This window comes from Neolamprologus brichardi, chromosome 1, assembly GCF_056152115.1.
Source record: "Neolamprologus brichardi isolate AB-2024 chromosome 1, ASM5615211v1, whole genome shotgun sequence".
Lineage (NCBI taxonomy): Eukaryota > Metazoa > Chordata > Actinopteri > Cichliformes > Cichlidae > Neolamprologus > Neolamprologus brichardi.
Genome location: NC_142104.1, coordinates 6,213,055 through 6,222,706, shown reverse-complemented (window position 1 = coordinate 6,222,706; position 9,652 = coordinate 6,213,055).

The window sequence follows — 9,652 nt, the reverse complement described above, 5'->3', positions numbered from 1 at the left end:
TGGCATCATGGCAGCAAAAGTCAAAACACATGCAACACATAACAACATAGCAATTAAAAACAAACATAATATTTCATACAAACAAGTGAAAAATATAATTTACATTCAGAGTGGGGACTACCGATTAAAGTAGGTGGTAGGTGGAATGCTATACGCAGTACTTGTACTAGTCTGCCTGCAGGAATGTGACACTGAGGTCATATTAGTCACTACTGAGGAAACCATATCTTGATGCATACTCTAAAACCCAGTTAAGGAAATCCAAAAAAGTTGATTTTTTTTTTATCTGCATTTAGCGTTTTCAGTGAAAGAAATGTTTGATCACAAATTCAAGTGCCAGCTTTATTCTCAGCTGACTGTAGTTTTCCCCAGCCTTATAAAGAGTACAGCTGTACTGCTGCCCTGCTGCATAACAATGAGCCACAAGCTCCGTTTCATGACTGTTGTTATGCAAATTCTCATGACAGATGAGCAGAGAGTTGGGGAATGGCTATCACAACATTGTAAGATGGTTGTTCTCTTTTCACATAAATTACATAAATAGCCCAAAGCAGTTTGGGCCAAGAGGATAAAATGAGGGGTTTTTTTTGGGCAAGGCCACCATGAGTTGCAAAAAAACCTCAATTTTGTCCTGTTGTGGTTAGCCCATGCAGGCCTAGCAACAGTTTTTTACCTTCATGGTTCTCATGGTGGTTTTTGCCCTTAGAAAACCCATATACTGGACCCAATACACAAAACTGCTAGGCCCTGTTTGGGCTCACCCCCACCTTACCTGCATGAGATAATGTGGTTTTGCCCTGCTCCCACAGGGCCAGAGTTCACCAGTTTTGGAGCTTAAATGTTGGGTGACAGACAATTTAATGAAGAGAAAACAGAAGTCGTTCTTCTTGTTTTCAGAATTGTTCTGTGAGGCTTCTGATTAAGTCTTTTAGGTACTCACATGTCAAACTCTGCATGGACAAACTCAAGGGAGCTCTCCCCCACTGAGACTGAGATCTGTGGACCTGGTGGTCTCTTTTACAAAGCAATTAAAAATTCATCCTTTTAAACTTGCTTTTTGGGTAACTTTTTGTTTTGATATTTTACTATTTTTGTTGTTAGAGCACTGCACCGTAAAAAAAACCCAAAAACCTAAAAAAAAACAACCCAGTAATATTCCGGCAGCTGGGGCGCCAAAATAATACCAGAAAATAACAGAAAATAACTTTCTCATGAAAATACGGTTATTTTCAGTAATGACAATACAGTTTGTTGCCCTAATTTTACATGGGATTTTGCCTTTTTCAAGTGCTTTCAAACATGAAATTAGGAACATTTTAATGTGATTCAACAATGAAATTACCTATAAACAAAGTCAATGAATGCGGCAATATGAATAATACTACTTAAATGTACAGAAATATACAGTTAATTTAAATAATAATGAATTGCATTCATATAGCGCTTTTTGAGACCCTCAAAGCGCTTTACAATTCCCCTCTGGCCATCACCAGTATAGGCAGTAGGTGAAGTGTGTTGCCCAAGGACACAACAACCGAGACTATCCGAGCAGGGGCTCGAACCGGCAACCTTCTGATTACAAGGCGACCTGCCAACTCTTGAGCCACGATCGCCCTAAACAACAACAAAAATAATAATTATTTGATGTAAAAAAAGTTCATTAGAATCATTTTATATATTTTTCCCATAGCATTACATTTGAATTTAACAGTTCAATCTTTCAAATAACGGACAAATATTTGTGAAATTATGATACATTTGTGAATGTATTTTAACAATCTAAATATGCATATGTACAGACAAATTTAAAAAACAAGAAAATTATGTTTTATTACATTTACAGTGATTTTACGTTAATTTACATTTGAAATGTAAAATCACAGACTATTTGTGTAAATTTAATGGTATTCTAGAAGAACAGTACAAAACTGTAAAATACACAGTAAAATACTTTTATATTACAATTTATTTACAGTGTGTGATATTTTTGTTGAAGGGTGCTATAAAAATAAAATTTTACTTTACTTTTACTTTACTTTACCCAGACCTACCTACTGTGGACCTACATGGGCATGTTTGCTGGCACATTATCCTTTATTCATAATAAGGAAACACCATATAGGGAAATGTGACTGTAGTGGAGAAGATAAAACCACAGAAATGTTTTATTGAACTGTCAGAAATATAAAGGCTGAGACAATTTGGCTGATTCAATACCCCGGTAAAATGTAAGTTTAACTGGGTCTTATTGATATACTGCAAAAGAATTTAGAAAGTGTTATCGGAAGCCATCGGGTCATATTTCAATTTCTAACAATGACTAATGTTTTTTATATATATTATTTAGTATGTGGCTCTACCTGCTGTGTCAAACCTTAAACATTAATCTATATGGGTTTGTTTACAGTGCACATCGCTGAGCAACTGTCGCTGAACCGAGGAGGGGGCTAAGATTACATCAGTCACAATCTTATAATGGCGTGACTGCAGCCATTCCCCAACGCTGCTCAGCTGTCATGACAATTTGCATATAAACAAAATGATATGAGGTTGTGACTCATCGTTATGAAGCTGGTACTGGTTGTTATACAACTGTAATGTTTTTAAGGTTGGCGAAGCCTGCAGTCAGCTGAGACTGAAGAACTGACTCGGATGAATAATGAAACATTTCTCACACTGAAAACGTTACATCTAGATGAACAGAATGAACTTTATGAGATGTAAATTGTATTGTTTAATTCAACCGTAAGCCAAGTATAGCGTAAATATTTCAGACAAATATGTCAGTGGGTCGTGATATGTGAACCAAAAGTACATTAATCGTCTTATGCACACTGGTTCTCTGATATGGTTTAATTAATTGCACTTATGCCGTGTGGTTGAATTTGTGCTGCATTCTTTAAGTTTATTATTTTTGTCTTGGCAATTCTTTATTGGAAGAAGAAAAACGCAGGCTCATGTCTTTATTAGACTGTGAAGACCCTCTTATATTTTGTGGATTTTCATCAAATAGCCATCTATGAACAGTGTTGGGAAGGTTACTTTTAAAATGTATTCCATTACAGATTACAGAATACATGCCCCAAAATGTATTCTGTAACGTATTCCGTTATGTTACTCAATGAGAGTAACGTAATCTGAATACTTTGGATTACTATATTATCATGCTTTTTAACTACGTGAATGTACTATTGCTGTGATTTATTACTGTTACTGAAGGTAACAGCTCCGAACCATAGTAAAGGGACCTCTGGCTAATACGGTGGGTTCCGTGTGGGCTCGTAGCCGAAAACTAGCTTTACTTTGTTGTCTGGGTCAACCTTGCTAGCGAGAGACAGAGAGAGGCGGTGAAAGGCTGCTCCAATGGAACTTATTGTTTCGGGGAAAAACACGAACACGGTGTACAGTCGAGTCTTAATAGCTTACTTACAACTGGGCTTGTCAGGCACTCTTCTTGCTGCAGTGGTTATTATTATATTTACATGTATCCAGCTACCGTTTTTGCTTGATGACTACTCGTACTTTTCCTTTTTCTCCCTCCTCTTGCTCAACAACAACAACACTGTCTATGAATGACCCTCTTCCTGATGTTCAAATGCTTTTTGGTTATTCCCTTCTGTCTTCTATCACTGATCTTTTTTGGTTTTCTTTTCTCACCCCTGCACTGTGCTTTCTCCTCCTGCCACTGTACTGGGATGCTGTGATGTATTTGTTTGCAACACAGCTCCTCCCTTATGCCACTGCAGTACTTTGGCTGTTTTCCCCTCCATCTCCTCTTCCTCATCCCCTCCTGCCATCACACTGCAGCCAGTGTTTCTGCCTGCCTTCCTGTAGCCAACAAAGCATCTCCTCTCTTTGTTTGGGGCCTCCTTTTGGAGAGGGAGGCCGGCCTCCAAATTAATTTTGAATTCGTTAGCACTTGCCTGCTGCAGCTTAATGACTTAACTCCTTAAACTGTAGAAGAAGTGATTTGTATTTGGGGTTTTTTGTGCTTATTTAGCCATTTCTATTTGAGGCAGTAGTACGAATCTCTATTGTAAGCTGTGTATTTATTGGATCAGTAAACCCACCTGAAACATTGTCAATACTTTCATTACAAACAAATAAACTCAAACACCTAAAGAGGTTTGATTTCTTGCATCGAACTTTTCAATTCCTGATGCAACAGCATAAATCTATTTGTAAATATGCCTTTCTTCAGATAAAAAAGTTAAGAATATTATTAATGCCGCAGGTTTTCCCTGCTCAAAAAACAGTTAGATAAATGCTTAATTTTAAGACCCTGACCCTTTTATGACCCTGGTGACTCCTTGGAGGTGTAGATGGACAGTAACATCCATACCTCTGTTACTGCTCCCATAGATATGGTCGGTAGGAGTATTCCTCTGCCTCCTAGTTGAGCCATCATTACCATTTCTTTCACCTGTGTCCTTCAGTGGACTGGTAGGTATATTATAGACATTAGTATAGATTTTACACTCACACATACATAATTAGTTATTTTGCATACACCAGGGATCTTCATGGATGATACACATCTTCTATTAGTTTGTTTAATTCATCTTTAATTTAATGAGTTGACAAGAGCCAATGTAAGTGACCAAAACAGTGAAGAAGGACTTTAAGAATGTTAAAATCCTTAGCTGGTATCATTTATCATATTAGTATATATACTGTTTAAGTTGAGCATGTAAGCATGTAGTTATTGGTGTATGCTTACATACAGAAATAGCTGCATGCTTACAAGTGATAAGTGTTAGCTGTCACCAACCATAATTCATCTACTGCTCTACCCTGCATGTATATCCGACTACTGACTCTCGTCTACTCTTTACTGCAGTGTGTGGTCCTTTCCAGCAGTCGTGGTAGATGGGTGTCCCTCCGTGACCTGAGGTTTACCTGCAGTCTCTTACTGTTAAAAGAGTTTATCCACCCCACTCTTATCAAGTGCTTGTTCACAGAGGATTGCCAAATCCTTCTCTAATATTGCACAATATAAAGTCATATCAGATGACTATTGTTGTCAAAGGAGCTTGCAAAGAAAAGCGTCTGGACTTCTTTAAGTTACTTGAAGACGTTTCACCTCTCATCCGAGAGGCTTCTTCAGTTCTAAGGTCAAATGGTGGAGAGTCCCAGATATAAACCTGGTGGGAGTGTCCCCCCACAGAGGGACAAAAGGACCCCCTGATGATCCTCTAATCGCCTGAGCCAAGGTGTGGAACTGGGTGTGGGTCCCAATCAGCCAGAGTTTCGGGTGGGTTCATTGTGAAACCTGGCCCCACCTTATCATGCGAATTCCTGAGGTCAGATGGCCCAGGGTGTGAGTGGGCGTTAAGGCGTCTGGGAAGGGATCTCAAAACTGGATTATAGATGGCAGAGAGTTGGTGTCGTAAACCACCGCCTTCTTTTCAAAGATGGTCGCTCACAGTGGACATAGATGGCTTCTTTCACTCCTCTTTCAAACCATCTGTCCTCTCTGTCCAAAATGTGAACATTGGCATCCTCGAAAGAGTGTCCTTTATCCTTAAGATGCAGATGGACTGCTGAATCTTTTCCTGTGGAGGTGGCTCTTCTGTGTTGTGCCATGCGCTTGTGAAGTGGCTGTTTGGTCTCTCCAATGTAGAGGTCTGGGCATTCCTCGCTGCACTGTACAGCAAACACCACATTGTTAAGTCTGTGTTTTGGTGTTTTGTCTTTCGGGTGAACCAGTTTTTGTCTGAGTGTGTTGCTGGGTCTGAAGTACACCGGGATGTCATGCTTGGAGAAAACCCTCCTGAGTTTCTCTGATACACCGGCTACATAGGGGATGACAATGTTGTTGCGCCTGTCAGTTCCACACCTTGGCTCAGGCGATTAGAGGATCATCAGGGGGTCCTTTTGTCCCTCTGTGGGGGGAAACTCCCACCAGGTTTATATCTGGGACTCTCCACCATTTGACCTTAGAACTGAAGAAGCCTCTCGGATGAGAGGTGAAACGTCTTCAAGTAACTTAAAGAAGTCCAGACGCTTTTCTTTGCAAGCTCCTTTGACTACGATGACCTGGATGACTGAGAACCTTCACAGACACATGACTATTGTTGTGAACTTCCATCCATCCATCCATCCATCCATCTTCTTCCGCTTTATCCGGGGCCGGGTCGCGGGGGCAGCAGCCTAAGCAGAGAAGCCCAGACCTCCCTCTCCCCAGCCACCTCCTCCAGCTCATCCGGGGGAACACCAAGGCGTTCCCAGGCCAGCCGAGAGATATAATCTCTCCAGCGTGTCCTAGGTCTGCCCCGGGGCCTCCTCCCGGTGGGACATGCCCGCAACACCTCACCCAGGAGGCGCCAAGGAGGCATCCTTGTCAGATGCCCGAACCACCTCAGCTGGCTCCTTTCGATGTGGAGGAGTAGCGGCTCTACTCTGAGCCCCTCCCGGATGCCCGAACTTCTCACCCTATCTCTAAGGGAGAGGCCAGCCACCCTTCGGAGGAAGCTTATTTCCGCCGCTGCTGTGAACTTGCATTACTTAAATATAATGTTTTAGAATTGTAAAAAAGAAAAAAATAGTGAAGAACTGTAAAGTAAAGACTTCAGTCTGCTGGCTAGGCTCCATGGAAATACAAAGGATCAGAAAAGTAACTGATAATAATCCACCCAATACCTAAGAGAGTGATTTCAGTCTGAACCATGAGGTGGACTATTCCTTGAGTCATATTTTTCTTGCATCTCAAGGCACTGATTATAATCACTTGTAAATGTGCACAAGAGCTGCTGTTGACACTTGTGGTGTATTGTTTTCATCATACAACTTTCTTTTCTACTTGGATTCTCTTGCATGTGCAGTTAGCGCCCTTAAAATGGTGCGATGACATCCACAGAAAGCCTGGCATACACACCTTGGTGGCAAAATGTATGTACTGAGACCCAGTGAACCAAGCAAGCATCTAGTTGCTTTGTAGGAGATTTAGTTTTTTATTTTTTATCTACAACAAACCCTGCTTCTGACCGTAAGCTGTAAAACTGTTAGGGACAGAGGTCTTTACTTAAATGGCTAAACCTCACACTGGCAGCAGAGAAGACCAACTGTAGTTAAGTTTGCTAGGTAGTTAAACACCAGAGGAAAGGTGCAGAGGAACTGGATGAAACAGGATAGGGCCAGACTGCAGCGGACAATCAGGTCTGTAAAGAGGATCATTGGTGGTATTCACCAACAGGCAGAAAACATCGCTACAGATCCCTCACATCCCAGACATAAACTGTTCAAACTGCAGCCTTCAAGCAAGCGCTAAAGAGCAGTGTTTACAAAAACCAGCCGCTACAGAGACAGTTTCTTCCCCCAGGCTGTCACTCTAATGAACACTGTGAAATAACCCACTGTTATATCATTTAGATCATTTGCTGAAGTCAAATTGAAAATGTCGCATTTTGCATGGGAATCTTACAATTCCACTTGATGTCTGACAATTACATGACAAAAATCCTCAAATTATGCAAGTTTTGAACTCCTAAAATGTATATACAGCAATAACGTGTCTGTTTATGTCTCTTAGTTTCCAGCTGCCAGCTTTGTAAAAATAACTCAAAGGTCTTTGTTTTTGTGGTGGAGGAAAATTCAAGCTTGCACCAGAAAAGAATCTTTGATTACCAGCGATAAACAATCTCATATAAACAAGTCAATAAAATATGCTGAAAGACTGGCTGCTGAAAGGTCAAGCCAAGCAATGTGTCAAACTAATACATTTTTATCAAAGTATATTAAGTGCCAATAATAATACTTCAACATTTAACAAGACTTAGCATGATATGGCATGTTCTTTGCCAACACATCAGCGGTCACTGAGAATTAACACCTAATAATGGGTTTCCAATAATCTAAAAGTGACAATGACACAAAATGTATCAAATAAATTACATTTTATTTAATTTTAAAGATTAAATCAAGTTTTTACAAGTTAATGACTTTATTGGTGTGATCCAAACATACAAACAGGGGGACAATACACAAGTAAAGAGTCCTTAGAAATGTGAAACATAGAAACTCAGATGGAATCACTCAAGGGACAGAGCTGCTTAATCACTCGGAAAGTGTGGAAAGTGCCTTAAAGTAAGCACATGCACTATCCCCTAGATTTGGATGCTCTTGTACATATGTGTACATTAATAACATTTATAGCAGGTATCAGTAATGCTTGAGGTCACATGAGTAGAAAGTCTTGTTTTTAGTGTAATTAGGAAGAGAGTGAGGAAGATCTAAGAAGGAATCCAGTCACCCAATCACCAAAAACATCTGTTTGGGTAAGGACTTTTATTTCCTTTGCATATAACAGCTGTAAGCACTAATTCTGCAGATGTGAACCACTATAATGAGCCGTGTATGGTCTTTCAAGTTAACCTTAAAAAAATATTGCGGGTGAAATCCTAGCCAAAAAATGTGATTTACACCAATGCTAAATTCACAGTCTGACTGAAGATGGATTTCTTAACCCCACGACCCAGATGATGATGTGACGTTACTGAGTTTTGATTTTTCTGCTGTCACAAGCATTGCCTTTTAATTTTCTTTTCTTTTTTGGAATTACTTTTCATTGCATATCTTCTGTGATTTGATGCATTTCTTTCTTCCTTGTTTGTTTCCCCTGCCTGCCTTCCCTCCTTTTTGATTGTCTACTCTGTCTTCATCGTTTTTCACTTGTGGTCTATTGCTCCATTGTGCCTGTGCCTTGTTTTCCATATATCCTCTTGCCTATTGTGAGCTCCTCTTGTTGCCTTCCATGTGTCCTGTCATTCTGTTTGCTCTGGACACGTGTGTAAGTTAGCGGTGTACCACAGGGCATGAAGAAAGCAAAATGTCAAATAATCTAATCTCAATAACTAGTGTTTGACCGGGGACATTTTGAAGTTTAATACCTACTGACTGATATTATATATGTGGTGACCTTTCTATACACAAAGGGAATGAGCAGAGGATCAAATTACAATAGTCTGTAGGGAAAGGGATTTCACCTAATTGACTCTGATGGGACTAATAAGGTTGCTTGCACTGGACTATTTTTACCAAAGTAGGACAGGCTTTCATTTAAAGTATTCACCTCATGAGTACAGTCTAGCACAAAAGTGCTAAACCATTTCTTTATATATTTCAATAAACATACTAACAATAATATAATAACAAATTTATTGGGAAAAAATAGTTTGTGGAATATTAATGAGCTTAAAGGTCAATGTTTGATATGATCACCTTTATTTTTCAATAGAGCCTGAGCTCTCTGTGGAAGTGTTCTTGTCATTTCTTTCAATAGTCTCCAGGAATAGTTCTCCAGGCTTCTTGAAGGACATCCCAGAGCTCTTCCTTGGATGTTGGCTGCCTTTTGTTCCGTTCTCTGTCAAGATGATCGCATAAGGAATGTCATTAATGACAGATAGTGCTCAAATATATGCTTTTCTATCCAGGTAGATTTTTTACTGCATTTACTGCATATGTGATTGATTGATTCATGCTCAATCATCGAGGTAGGGAAATCCCCAAAAGTTGATTCTGTTCATCTGGATGTAGCGTTTTCACTCATCCAAGCGACTTCTTCAGTCTCAAGACTAGTCAAAAAAATGTCCAACAAAACTTTTTGTTTTTTTTAAAGACTTCCAGAAAGCCTGGAGAACTATTGCGAGACTAA